Here is a 15,346-nt window from a genome sequence, read left to right as displayed (position 1 = left end):
ATTCACCTTGTATATTGACCTCATGATTTTGTATGCCTTCAGAAAATCAGCCCTCAGTCTCTTACTCTCCAGGGAGAATTCTAGCTTATCCAACTTCTCCTCTTAACTCAAGCCCTCCAGTCTGTAACATTGACTTTACTGCCTTCCACTAAACCTGCTTGCCTTTTCTTTCTCCTCCCCTTTTCCTGTCTTTCCAGTTCCTCCATCCAACTTCCCCCCTCATTGCTGCTGTCCCCTCCCTCCTTTCTCCACCTATCATCTCTTGCCTTTGCCACCACCACCACCCCACCCACATTCTTTAGTTCAGATGCTTGCTGGTATGTTCTCATACTATAATGAAGGGCTCAAGCCCGAAACATCGGTGATGTATCTTCTGTTTGCCACATAAAGGACACTGTTTGACCTGCTGAACTTCTCCAGTATTGTGTGTGTTTTTGATACTACCTCCAGTCTGCTAATATCTTATGAATCTTTTTCGCATCCTTTTCAGTTTTAGAACATTCTTTCTGTAGCAAGGTGACCAAAACTGGACTTGATATTTAAAATGTGACCTTACCCATGTCTTGTAATGCACAAAAGTGCTAGATAAACTCAGCAGGTCATGCAGTATCCATAGGATGTTCATGGTATCCTTTACTTCCTATGGGTACTATGTGGCCTGCTGAGTTTTTCCAGCACTTTTGTGCATTACACTACCAGCACAGCATCTGCAAATTCTCCTGTTTAACTTGCCATTGTCCATCCAAGTTCCTGTACTTAATGCCCTGTACCAAACACGTTCTTCATCACCCTGTCTACCTGTGTTTCCACTTTCAGAGAACTATATTCCTGTATTCCTAAGCCTTTCTATTCTCCAACACTCTCCAGGGCCCTACCATTTACTGTGTAAGACTTCCTTGGTTTGACTGACCAAAATGCTTTACTTTTCACTGGTCTGATTTCAATTCCATTCACCATTCTTTGGCCCACTTTCAGAGTGATCTCAATGTTGTAATCTCCAGTAGCAACATATTATTCGATGTTCACTATATGCTGTGTGAGAAGCGCAAAGTTTGGTGGGTTCAAGGAGCAATGAGTCTGGACATAGGCTGAACACAGGAAAGATCTTCATTAAAACACACATAAGGGAATCACACAATAGTACTCTCAAACACGAAACACAATATCATCAGTCACATCGGACTTAATACTACCAGTACTACCAACTGCTTACACTCATACAAACACTGTACAACACAATCACATCAGACTTAACACTACCAAAAATAGAAACTGTGTACAGACTTACAAGCACAGTATAACCCAGTCACATTGGACTTAACACTATTGATTTTAGCAACTATATACAGACTTCTAATAATCAAGGATTACAATATGCTACCTGTCATTCCTTATCTAATGTTGGCACGGATCCAATGCTATCTAACAGCCCCAATCCCTGTGGAGTGGACACCTTACCAATGACTTCTCCAGCATTTTCACAGTTTGCGATCTGAAGTGGAGCACGGTTTGTCTCAGGACTGAAGAGCAAAGAGGATGAGCTACTGCACGTGGTGGACTTTATAGTACAGTAAGTTGGAGGGTCCAGTCCAGATAATCACTAGGTAGTTAAAAGGGCCAATGGTCAGATATGCGCCAATGGATGGCCAGAGTCCAACCTTGATTGGCAAGTGATGTGACTTCAGACTCAGTTACAGACCAAGAGGTCAAGTGACCCTTCACAATCCACACTCCCACTTCTTCAGAAAACTCAATCTCAAATCAATGCTGACTAACAGTCCTTGCCTTTCAAATCCTGGTAGGTTCTGTCTCTCAGAATTCCCTCCAGTAACTTTTTCGCCACTGATATTAATCTCTCTGGCCTGTAGTTCCCTGGGTTGCCTTTGCAGCCCTACTTAGATAAAAGTATAACATTAGCTGCTCTCCAATCTTCCTGGGCCTCGTTTGTGGCTAAAGATGATGCAAATAACCCCTTCAGCCCCTGGCAATTTCTTCTCTAGCTTCTCCTGATATCCTTAGATACACTTGATGAGGCCTGGGATTTATCCACCTAAATATGCTTTAAGGTTGCCAGCTTTTCTTTGGTAATGTTCCATTCATTTTCCTTAAATCCTTAACTTCCATGACCTCCATGGTAAATACAGATGAGAAATATTCATTTAACACCCTGCCCATCTCCTTAATCCTTATGGTGACCTCTTCTCTCCCCAATGACCCTTTTAATGAGCAATGAGTATATATAGTGCAATGAGTATATATAGTACAATGTACATATGTACCAACATTCTTACTTGCTGCAGTTGAACTTTATTAAAAACTACAATGGTGTACATTGAATTAAATTTAAAAAAGATAATACAAAAGATAGGTAAGAAGTATTCATGGTTATCATACATAGTGCAAGGAAAAATGCCATTACAATAATCCAGACAGTCCTTTTTTGACATTGCAATATTTTATGATTACAGTGTAGTATCAACACATGCACCCATACCTCCTTCTTCACCACCATTCGGGGCCTCCAAACAGTTCTTCCAAGTGAAGCAACATTTCAGTTGTGAATCTGCTATTGTGTTGTCGTATGGTCTTCTCTACATCGGAGAAATAGCCGCAGACTAGGAGATCGCTTTGTTTAGCACCTCAGCTCTGTCCTCCACAATACATGGATCTCCCAGTGCCCACCCATTTCAATTCCCCATTCCATTCCCTTGCTGATCTGTCTGTCCACGGTCTCGTGCACTGCCAGACTAGACAACCCGCCAATTGGAGGAACAGCATCTCATCTTCCGTTTGGGCACTCTCCAACCAGATGGCATTAATATCAACTTCTCTGGCTTTCATTAAAACCACCCCACCCCCAACCCCTCACTTCTTCTCCTGTTGCCCTCCCCCCAGCTCTGTCTCTCCCTCCATGTCTCCTTTCACACAGAGAGGATAAATTCTCACCTCTACCCTTATCATACACTTGTTGGTCTAGATTCCGTGCCCAGCCAGTATTGTCTAAATTCTGAGATTTCCTGCTTTTGGTTCATTCTGCTTATTCTTTGAAGAAGTTTCAGGCCTGAAACATTGGCAATATATATCTTTGTCTTTTATAGAGGCTTAAAAGACTGGGTGAAAGCATTTTGGTGTGCTTTCACTCCTTCAGGAAGCCTCTGAACACATTGAACAGTTGTTCTCAGACCATTTATCCATAAATAACCCGGTAGCAAACTTCAAGGGTTGGCATTTTTTTCCTCGGAAGATATAAATTGTGCAGCAGTACACACCACGACAATTCATTCTCTGTTCAGAAAAATATGTATAACTGAGCATCTAACTTTCTTTGAGTCAAGACACAGAGCAAATTTGCAATCTGAACATTTCCTTGTGCTTTTGAAAGTCATATAAAAGTAGAAATACTGTTAAAGGACTAAAATTGTTATATTTTTCATTTTGCACCATTATTCTAAAAAAATGGATTAATCTACATTGGCGTTTGGTGAACATGAACTTACCAATCTCTTATTAAAGTTAACTGAGTTTTTCAAAACGTTCAGATATTAGCAGTGTATTTAATCTTATCTCACAGGTATTGTAATCCAATAGAAATAAAACATTAAAAAGGCAAAGACTTAATTTCTCTTTTCCTTATACTCTTGTCACCCAATTCTGAATTTTGATTCCACAATTTTAAGAGAACCAGGTGCACCAGGTACTTCCTTTGTTTCTGAGTAAATAAATAGACACTCATGTCAACTAAAGTACAAATTAAGGGGAAAATGTGTTTATAAAGGGATAAGAAAGGCAATTTGTTTAGAATACATTCCACTGTGATGTTGTGTAAAATGCAATAAGGTGATTGCCCATCAGTGTTTATCAAGCAGACTCGTTTTCATGCTCAACTGCAATTATTTCAAAGCAAATCCCACTTATAGGGAAATTCTTCGGAGTTACTCCAGTTCAACAAACATTGACCAAAGATTGAAATACAATTTAAAGTGCTGGTCCATCACAATAGTAGTTTCTCTGGAACTGACAGTGTCTGTGAAAACAGGTGTTTCTGCTGTAAAATGAGGCCTTTTAACTTTAACAAATAAGCAATTCCTCAAAAGTGTTGGGGCTTAATACCCTGTATCAACTATCTTGGAATGGAATGGAACCATTTATTTTTGAACATTTAATTTTTCATCTATAGCATCATTATAGATGACAAAAAAAGCATCTCACAAGTAAAATAGAATTTCATAGACTTAATGGAACAGTTTACCCAAAGTCACTAATGTGGACAAATAAAGTAAAACTCCTGGAAATCAGCACCTATGTGGATTGGTAGGTGCTGGATAAGTAGATTTTCTGGTTACTTGAGACTGTGTCTTGCACGATTGCCGAACTAACGGTAAGGCATGCCAATTATAAACCTGTATTTTTTAATCTATTTATTTCCCACAATTTTTTTTTCCGGTTGTTTGAGGATGCCGAGTGCTTGAATTCCAGATAACAGTGTTTTTTACTATATATAGATTGATTTTACCCCAATCCACCCAGCAGGGGTGGTGCAAAAAACAGGCAGAAATGACCACCTCCAGTTTTCCCCCACCTAGCAAGACCACCAAGGTGACGGTCGGCTATTTGCTTTTAATTCATGGCCCTCTTCAATAGGATCACGACCAATCTTCACCTCAGCTCCAATCTCATTTCCTTGTGTCTTCACAAATAAGGTCCAATGACATTGCATATGACTGCCTATTGCGGACACCTCTAGGACCATGCTGATCAGCGTTCCCAATTGGTATTCATAGTTCCAAACATTGGTGTGTTTGGTGCAAGTTGAAACAGATGCTGTGCTAATTCAAATTCAAAATAGTGGATATTTTTCAGCCTTAGTTATTGAAATACTCGCTGAAATTGAAATAATTAAAAAGAGCCCAAATGACAATTTTAAGAATAGGTAGATTATTTGGTGAACAATCTTGCAAATGTACAAGCCAGCAGCCCTATTTAAATAAGAATGCACCCTCTAACTTGCTCAATATAGACGACCAATCCTACACCGAACCCAAGCCTGCTAAAAGCAGACAAGGGCATGCAACCCTATTCATAAAGCCATCTTCCAAGACAGATGTGTACAGCAATTCATTCTTCCCTCGTACAATTAAAACATGAAATGATCTTCACCCTACCATACTCACACAACCAGACGCAATTAAATTTAAGACAGCTTCTCTTCAAAAAACTCCTCCTTAAGCTCCCCCTCCCCCACCTCCAGTTTAAATTCCATACAGAATATTTTGGAGGATCAAGAACCAACAACCAATGGAAGAAGAATCTAAGAGATTAGCAGCAATTTGTTGCCATGGTTCTTGGAAACCTCCCAGGTTGCTGATCTTGAAGAAGCAAGGGTAAGACGGGCCATGGTGTATCCCAGCTCTGCAAGAAGGATCATCATGACCTTGGGCATGCAGGGGGATTGAAGAGGTCATCAGCTCTGATAGGCGCAGTTTTTAGATTAATTTTGATATCTTTTATTTAGCACTCATCTTCGATTACCCATGGCAACATTCCTTCTGCACTACTCTTCATTACTTCTTTCACCTCTCAGTCTCTTTCCATTTTCATCAAATATGATATTAACAGCATTCTTGACTCTTGGTAAACTTTGATCAATTTATTTCAAGAACTCTACAATCCAGAGGGCTCGTTTACCACCTACCGCCACCCCCCCCCCCCCCCAACCCATCTTTATCTCCCACTGTCACAAAGGACTCCATCTCTACGTGCAAACTGCAGAAGAGCTTCAGGGCATGGGCAGCTGACCTCATCATGTTGAATGTGCTGGAGAAAGAAACAATAAAAATATTTCGGCTCAGCAGAATTACTCCCATCAGTCATTTTGAGCCTGGGACTTCTTTGGGGAAGATCCAAGAAATTAGTTGTGTCCCTTTGCTGCACTGGTGCATATTCATCCATATTAGTACAGTTAATATCTTCTGCCCTTTATCGTCATCCTAATACTTGTCTCCTTTCTCTTTCCTCCAGGTTATATTTAATACAACCCCCTAAGGAGGATATCTCAGAGGTAGAGAATGCTCCATCATTCCTGACCTTTTTTTTGTGGCATTTCCTGGAGATTTAGGAAGATTTGCTTCCACTCCTTTGGGTTCTCAACTACTTGCTGAGATCAACATAGGATCCAGCACCTATCTACAAATAAGGGAAGACGATCCTGGTAAGACTGTCAGGTGGGTAGAATGAGAGGTAGTGTCTGAGCTGTTTCCTCCCAATGAAGTGATTCAAAATTCTTTGCGTTGCCCCATATGCCACTTCCATTTTGATCAGCCGTGGAACTAGAGCAGTGATTTTCAAATTTTTTCACCCACTCACATACCACCTTAAGTAGGATGCCACAGGCGCTCTGTGGTTAGTAAAGGATTACTTACAGTGGTATGTGAGAGTAAAGAAAAAGTTTGAGAACCATTTTGTCTGGAGGTTCCCTTAAGTTGGTGAGGTTACTACATTAAATCGGGAAGTATTGTTGAATAATTTACTCTGTCCTTCTAGTAATCTCTTGCTATACCAGAGCTCGGAACAAAGCTCTCAGAGCCAGCAAGTTAATTTGAGGGCTTGATGTTGGCCTGGCAAATGTTGCTGATTTTGCTTGTTTATTCTGTCAATGGATTTGTAATTTACAGATAGTGGTAGCTCTCTAATCCTTCGAGGTGCCTGCTGTAGATGGTCCCAGTTTTTGAAGCATATAGGTCAGGGATCACTGCTGCCCAATAGACCAGAAAATGCGTTCAGGATTTGAGGTCTTGACCTTTGAACACTCTTTTTCTGAAGATTGCCCAGGGCTTTGCTATCAGCCTTGAAATGATGACACACATGACCCTGCAGATGCTGGGTTCTGAAGTTCAACCAAAATCACTGGAAGAACTCAGCCGGTCGAACAGCATCACTGGGAGAAAGGTAATAGCTGACGTTTTGAGCTAAAGCCTTTGAGATGAGTTAAGTGTAATAAAAAAGCCCATGCAAAGAGGACAGGATGAGCGAATGGCCTCAAATGGAAATGATGAACCAGGTGAAGCATGACAAACAGAGGCAGCTTCCAAAGAAAAGACATGAGAGCCAAGAAAATGAAATGTTCCCTCTCATCTGTTCTTCTCCTTTCCCCTCCACACCCATATTTCCCCAGTGGATTCTTCCACTCTCCCTCCTTTCCCACCCCCACCCACACCTCCTTACTGGTTCATAAACAAGAAATTTGCAGATGCTGAGCAACTAGAACAGGGGTGGGCAACCTCTGGCCTGCTGCGCAACTCCCCCTCTCAGTATGAGGCTCCCCCTCTCTGTGCACAGTTCCCACCTTTGGTGCGTGGCTCCCCCTCCCCCCCTCGGTGTGAGGCTTTTCCGCGCTTAGTGCGAGGTCCACCTCAGTGAGCAACTCCCTTGCTTTGTGTGTGGCTCCCCCAGTCTCTGCACTGGAGACACCCCCTGCCTTCTGTGGGAGACTCACCCCCCCCCCCAACACTGTGATGTTCTTTCCCTCTCACGGTGACATTCTCCCCTTCCCACAATGATGTTCTTGCCCCTCACTGTGTCGTTCTCCCCCCTCTCATGGTGACATTATCCCGTTGTCTGAGAGAGCCTTCTCCTCTGCGTGAAACCCATCTCTTCTGTGAGAGACCCATGTCCGTGAGAATCCAACTCTATTTCTCTCTGCAACATCACCTCTTTCTGAGGCGCTGTTTCAACTTCTCTCTTTCTTTCTCTCTCTTGCTCTCTCTCCCCGTTTCAGTATGTGAGACTTTTTTTCTGTTTGTGTATGTATATGGCACCATCTCTCTTTGTTTTAATTGTGACTAATTCTTCTCCTTTTTGACTTCTATGTGTTTTTTTTTATTGTGTCATTTTAATGACTAACTCGATTTTTGGTGCATTTCTAGATTTCAAGATGCATTCCCTGACCTGAAATACATCATCGCATTCATTTTATTTATTTCTATATCAATCCAACCAATCTATTTATCTATCTATTTATTTATTTATTTAAGATTATGGTGGCATCAGTGAGGCCTGCCTTTCAACCACTGACATATGGTTAACAGTTGCCCGCTGCTGAACTAGAGCAATACTTAAAGGTGCTAGAGGAACTCAGCAGGTTATGCAACACACATGGAAAGCAATGCATAGTTCTTTACACCATCATATCATCTTCTCTGATTCTAATCACCTACTCCAATGTGAATGACTCAACTTCCCCCAACTGACACCATTGCTTTCTTGGCTCTCTTTCACTTTGTCTGGCACCTGACAATCCCCTGCCTCATGTTCACCAATCCTGTCGCACCAGTCTCACCCTATCCTCCTCACAATGGATTCTTTACTATATTTAACTGGTCTTGACAAAGGATTTCTGTTCAAAACATCGCCCATTGTTTTTCTCTCTCTGATACTGCTGGACCCGTTGAGTTCCTCCAGCCAATTGTGTTTAACCCTTGAAATCATTTCTCCTTCAATATCTATCTTCAGCATGAAGGTGGCTGTTAAAATATGGGAAGTGTTGTTGTGTTGTTCCTTTGCAGTAGTGTTGTACTATGGGAGCAGCTGCCAGAGACCATTTGTTTGAAAATGTTTAGTGAAAAGGCCATTCTCTTCTTCATTTCAGTGAGGGAGTTGATGAAAGTTTGGAGCTCACTCACTGAAAGTGCCATCAACATCTTGGAAGTTAGTATCACCTTGGTTCTGGAGTGGAGTTCCACATTCATCCCGATGTTTATCACCACTCCACAGGGAAACTCGTCGGAGGTGAGGTGAAAAAGATTGAAAAAAAGGATTTGACTCACTTGCTGAAATTATACCTCGTCTGTCCTCATGCAGTAGGTATCGAATAAAGATGAATGTCTCGGCAAAGCCAAATTTGAGAACTGTTCTCTATTGATTATCAGAGGGTTTTTTTGAGCTCATACAAAACGAGACAGCACGGTGAGTGTAGCAGTTAGTGTATTGTTGTTACAGAGCAAACAACTGGGGTTCAAATCCATTGCTCTCTGTAAGGAGTTTGTACTTTCTCCCCATGGCTGCATGGGTTTCCTCCAGGTGCTCTGGTTTCCTCCCACCTTTCAAAATCGTTATGGGGGTGTAGGTCAATTGGTTGTAATTGGGCGGACATGGGCTCATGGACCGGAAGGGCCTGTACTGTGCTGTGTGTCTAAATTTAAATCCTGTATTTAAATTTAAAAAGGCTCCGTGCTACTTCCTGCATGTTACTTGGAGCTATTGAGTCGTGCAATCAAGTTCACCAGGCTTCCAAATAGACAGACTCCACACAGTGATTCAGAGATTAGTCCTTGTGTTCTGGAAAGAGGGAGTAGAGGAGAACCCTGACTATGACATTCCTGTGGCATATAGAAGAGAGGCCCTGTTGCAGTTGTTACTGTTTGATGATTGCAGGATTTCAAAATCAGAATCAGAATTTATTGTCATGAACAAGTCAGGAAATTCGATGTTTTGCGGAAGCGTCATATAGTGCAAACATTCTTATAATCCACTTTTACAACAATCATTTTTTTTAAGAAGTGCACGAAAAGTAAGGCAGTGTCTTTGCTTCATGGATTTTTTTTAGACATACAGCACTGTAACAGGCCAATTCAGTCCTACGAGTCCATGCCACCCAATTTACACCCCATTAAACTACACCCTGGTATATTTTTGAAAGATAGGAGGAAACTGGAGTCCCTGGTGAAAATCCATGCAGACACAGGGAGAACCTACAAACTCCTTACAGACAGCGTGGATTCAAACCTAGGTCAAGTCCTGATCGCTGACATTGTAAAGGGGTTGCACTAACCACTACGCCAAATGTGCCGCCCTGTTCAGGAATCTGATGGCAAAGGGAAGAAGCTGTCCTTGTGTCGCTGAGTGCTCATCTTTAGGCTCCTGTACCTTTTCCCCGATGTTAGCAGAGTGAAGAGGGCATGGCCTGGGTGGTAAGGGTCTTTGAAGGTAGAGGCTGCTTTATTAACACACCGCCTCAATGGAATGAAGACTGGAGCCATCTCCATACCAAACAGTGATGCCACCAGCCAGAATACTCACCTGTAGAAGTTTTTGAGAGTCTTCGGTGAAATACCAAGTCACCTCAAGCACCTCACAGAGTCTAGCCACTGGTGAGCCTTCTTCATGATGGCATTGATATGGAGGTTCCAGGACAGATCCTAGGAGATGTTGGCACCCAAGAATTTAAAGTTCTTGATCCTCTCCATTCTGACAAGGACTAGGTCATTTTCCCTTCACATTCCTCACAAAGTCCACAATCATCTTCTTGGTTTTGCTAATGTTGAGCACAAGTTTGTTGGTATGACACAACTCAATGAGCTGACCTATCTCCCTCCAGTTTGCTTCCTCATTGCTATTTGTGATTTTGCCAACAACTGTAGTGTCATTGGCAAATTTACAGATAGAATTGGAATTGTGACTGAGCACACAGACATGGTGTAAAATGAGTAGACTAGTGGGCTAAGCACACATCCTTAAGGTGTTGATAATCAGTGAGGAGATGTTGTTTCCAATTCATACTGTCTGCTGCCTTCTGATGAAGAAGTCAAAGATCCTGGCAAGTAATTCTCTTTCCAAATGAGAGAGATGAAGTTGTAAATTTAAGTGTGAATACCTCTCCGTTAACTTTTAGGACTGCGACAGGGACACCATCTGTTTCCGAGGCCTTGTTGTTTTTCATCTGACAATTGGCCTTTTCAACTGCTTATTGACCTGGAGTGGAAGCCAAAGACTGTGGTTTGGGGATGAAGTAATTTTCAGCAATGTCTAGTAATCTGCTTCGTCCCATTGTATTAGAGCAGAGTGCAAAGGCAAAGCTATTGGAGCAGGCCCAGTGCACAGCTGGCTAGATGGAGAATTGATGGATATAAATCTGTCAATGAGAACATTGGTTGCCACAAAGAAACAGTCAAAGGTGATGCCAAGGAACTTCACCACTTCCATGACACATCTCTCAAAGACTGTCTCTGCCCTAGTCAGTGAGGTCAATGAGCTTCATCTTTGACCATGATTTTAATCACTTCCCATAGAATTTTGGCTAGGAGAACCTCTTTGGTCTCTTGAAGACTTCTCTCTTTCTCTCAATTATTTTGTCAAGGCATATAATGCAAAATCTTAAGATTAGGCGGCTGTTCTTAACCTGAGCTTGTTTTGTGGGCAATATATTGGTAAACTTAAAATATGACAGGAAATCACAAAAATAGGTTATATTTAAAAGAATTATACATGATAGGAAAATTTTAAGGTGACCTTCGTGATCAGCAGACCAAAATCCATAAGATATGCCCAAAAGTGTTCAGGAAGCAAAATCTTCATTGTCCATGTTATCATTACCAAAGCTTTTGGCACACTCACAAGGTTTGTATAGTCATCAGCACGTGCCAATAAAAGCTGGTATCTCTTCCCCCAGTGTGACAATCCATATTTTTAACAGTCTCCACTTATTTCAGGAACTGCCTGGTGGCCGGTGCTTTAAACTTAGTAGAGCTTGTCCATTCATGAAGTCCCATTATTGAGCCTGAAGCAAAGGGAGCAGTGATGCAATAAAAAGAGTGCAAACAAAAGACTCCAAATAGCTCTTTGGAGAAGAAGACAATATTTTCCTTGAGCTGTTTCCAGTTTTTTATCATTCAATTGTAGCCCTTTTTTCACTTTTCTCTCTGTGAAAAGAGCGGTCTGTTTGTCTGTGGGAAATTTAAACCTAAACCTTTCTATCAAAACTTATAAAAACCCCTTTATCTGATTTATCTTTTTAAATATTGAACATAAGGTAAGATTTTTGGCAATCAGTTAGGATCCTTCAGAATGGCACACAATGCTGCAGAATAAGTTTGAAAAAATTTTTCAAAACAGATTTTTTGTCAGGCATTCAAACATTCTGAAATAGGTTTTCAGTTTTTGGATATTAGGTTTACAATTATTTTTTATTTAAAGACCTATTATGACTAACAATTTATTTTTCCAGAACAAGGCTTCAGAATCAGAAAGATAGCCTTCACCTATTTCTGCCATCTCCTGGTTGGTTAGTTGTTACCAGTGGCAACAAATCAATTTATATTTCATCAGAAATGATAAATAATTAGTAATCCACTATTTTCACTAATTTTGCTTCATTCCAGAAGTTCCTTGCTGCTGTAAAGAGAAATACTTTATAAATGGAATAAAATGTAAATGTTATTGAAGATCATTGAAATTGGAATCTATCTGCCAATCAGGTGTGCCGTGTGTCAAGACCAGACCACCATGAAAACACATCAGCCTGTATCTCAAAAAAATTTGCTTTATTTAAACCACAAAATGTCGAGTCATGTTCACCTGACAGGTTGATATACCCATTCCTTGTATTATTTTTCTGTCTTTATGAGCATATTGAAGTGATCTGAAGTAAAACACGAAGGTCTGCAGACTCCATGTTTGAAGTAAAAACACAATGCTGGAGAAACTCAACTGATCAAGCAGTGCAAAAATAAAAATACATAACCGACATTTTGGGCTTGATTATCAAGGTATGGAAAATTTCAGCAGACATCCAAATAAAAGGGTGGGGGGGGGGGGAGGGAGGCGTGCTTGCAAAGGCAAGACGTAAGAGGTGGAGAAGAGAGGGAGGGCACATCAGTAAGCAAGGAGAAAAGGGATTGCTAGATGAATAGAGAGGGAAGGGGGTGGGTAGCTGTCAGGGAGAAGGGAAGGGAGGGGGAAAGGAGAACAGGTTGGCAGAAAATGGAGAAGTCAATGTTAATGCCATTTGGCTGGAGAGTGCCCAGATGGAAAATCAGGTGTTGTTCCTCCAATTTACAGGTGGACTTGGTGAGATAGTACATGAGGCCGAGGCCAGACATCTGAGTATGGGTGTGTGACACAAAACTGAAATGGTTGGCCACTGGGAGGTCTATGCCACTGGTGTAGACAGAGCAAATGAGCTCAGCGAAGCGATCTCCCAGTCTCTCCAATGTAGGGATGGCCACAAAGGAAGCACTGGATGCAGTAAATAAATCCTGTGGATACACAAGTGAAATGTTGCTTCACTTGAAAGGCCTGCTTGGGGCCTTGGACTGTGGTGAGGGGGGGAGGTGTAGGCATGAGTGGCACCTCGTGGCCACAGGTGAAGGTGCCCGGGGCAGGGAGGGGGGGGTGGAATTGGTGGGGAGGGATGAGTACCCAAGAGAGACATGGACGAAGCAGTCCCTAAGGCAGAGAGGGTAGGACAGAGTAAAATGTGTCTGGTAATGGGATCCTGTTGTTTTTTTTCCCCATATTTTGATGAAGGGCTCAAGCCTGAAATGTTAGTTATATATTTTTATCTTTGATCTATAAAGGACTCTGCTTGACCAGCTGAGTTTTTCCAGCTTTGTATTTTTTACTTGAAGTGATGCTGATGTGTCTAGCCTCTTTAAGTGGTTGCATTTCAACACAGAATTCTATGATAATGTTTCAACCCCAGCACAGTTCACATCTGATGACTGATGATCATGGAAGTGAGCCAAAATGGCTGATGAGAGGACTTCGGAGAGTGGGTGACTCTGTAGTTTGTGTCGAGTTTCTCAGCTTCAGCCATGTTTGTCTTTCTGAAGGTCGAGAGCTGCAAGGATTTTTTTGAATTGGGTAGAAAATTTGCTGCCTCCTTTTGTGATTTGGTTTGTAAGGGTTGTTTTAAGCTCTAAAAATTACTTGGATCTCTGTAGTGGTTTTGTCAGCAGCTATTAAGGCCCAAGACATGGATATGCCTTTACCTGTCAACAGCAAACAAAGCACAGCAGGAGAACTTGGGGCTGGCTGCACACCTTGGTCACACACTAAGCAAACTATCACCAGGTGTGCTCACAGAAAAGACTCTCCATCAGCGTCCTGTCATGCATAAGATGTTTATCCAATTTGTCAAGATAATCTTTCCTCAAATAGGTCGAGGAACTAGTTCTCAGAATAACTTTAAAAAAAAAGCAGCATAATGTAATTGCACTCCTCCCTTTTTCTCTCATAATCTTCTCTGTATTTTCCCCACCTTTAAATTGGGAAAAAAAATTAATATAATTAAGTACATTTTCTGATAGAGAACCACCTCCTACGCAACACCCAGAATAGTGAAATCTTTCATCCAAAATGCAAAGCAAAAGACACTCTACATTATTAATGAGAAATGTGATTCGCCTGAATAAATGAGAGGCAAAAGATAGTAGCAAAATATTTGTCACTGTTATCCAGTCAGAAAGTACTTCTACTGCCTTTTTAAATGGTAGAACTGCCAAAGTTAGTTCAAAAATAAATTGCACAAACATGTGCTCGTTATGCTGATAAGTCTCAGATAAGTAATTACACAACTTGTGCCCTAATAGCTGGAGCTCTAAGGTAAAGAAAGTCAAGTCTAAGTACACACCCAAAGATAAATAGGATATCATCACCTAATGTGTACAATGTGCCAGACTTGTTACTTCATATGTGAATTAAGATAATTTACATACCACTTATAAATAGCTATTTTTATTGGTCTTCTGGATAAAAACACCACCTGGTATCATTTGAACCAACATATGCCTTAAGTTTTGTTCCCTCTTAATTGGATTAAATGATGGAGTATTATAATTACACTCAGCATTCCCAGACAAAGGAATAAAATTTATAAAAAGATCAGCCTCAGATTTATTTTAGTTATTCAGGATTCCAAGCCATCTGGGATTGTGAATGTTGACTCAGAACAGGATTGCTGTGTATGTTTGACTAATGGGATGATGGTCGATGATCTGAAATTCGTGGTCAGAGGAAATATTTGTGCTTTTCTACTGACTTTGACAAAAATATCACCTGTTTTGATGCTCTCGAAACCAACTTTTATTACAGTACTGTTTTAAGCAGAAAGATTTTGTGTTGTAGCAGGGTCTTCCACCTGCAAGCCTGATGTGAGTAAGGGGAGGGTTGGAAGAAGACGTCTGGCTGTAAAAGTACTGAAGACAAATTCTGGCTAAGCTGGCTCTTATATATGTAATATAAATTTCTCAGCTTACAGATTACAGATTCATTGTCAGAGTAACACCATATTGTGGTGGGTGTTGAGGATCCTTCTTGATTGCTGCTGCTCTCTGATGGCAGCGGTCCCTGTAGATCAGGAGGGAAAGAACAACTCTTTGAGTGGTGTCACAACAACAACCTTGTGCTCAACATTAGCATCAAGGAGATGATTGTGGGCTCCAGGAAGGAGTGAGGGGAACATGACCCAGTCCTCATTGAGGGCTCAGTAGTGGAGAAGATTAAGAACTTCAAATTCATGGGTATCAACATCTCCAAGGATCTATCTTGGAACCTCCATGTGGAAACAATCACA

At 41.3% G+C, this 15,346-nt stretch overlaps 1 long non-coding RNA gene across 1 annotated transcript in view; it reads left to right on the top strand.

Moving 5' to 3' along the window:
- LOC138742559 (uncharacterized) overlaps positions 1–15,346 on the top strand; it is a 104,416-nt gene that overhangs the window by 16,406 nt on the left and 72,664 nt on the right. Inside the window, exon 4 of the long non-coding RNA XR_011344260.1 lies at positions 6,019–6,221. This is a non-coding gene — a long non-coding RNA (uncharacterized lncRNA). The remainder of the gene's footprint in view (positions 1–6,018; positions 6,222–15,346) is intronic.

This window comes from Narcine bancroftii, chromosome 9 (genome assembly GCF_036971445.1).
Source record: "Narcine bancroftii isolate sNarBan1 chromosome 9, sNarBan1.hap1, whole genome shotgun sequence".
Lineage (NCBI taxonomy): Eukaryota > Metazoa > Chordata > Chondrichthyes > Torpediniformes > Narcinidae > Narcine > Narcine bancroftii.
Note: the sequence above shows the minus strand (reverse complement) of the source record. Positions and strands in the feature narration are given on the sequence as shown.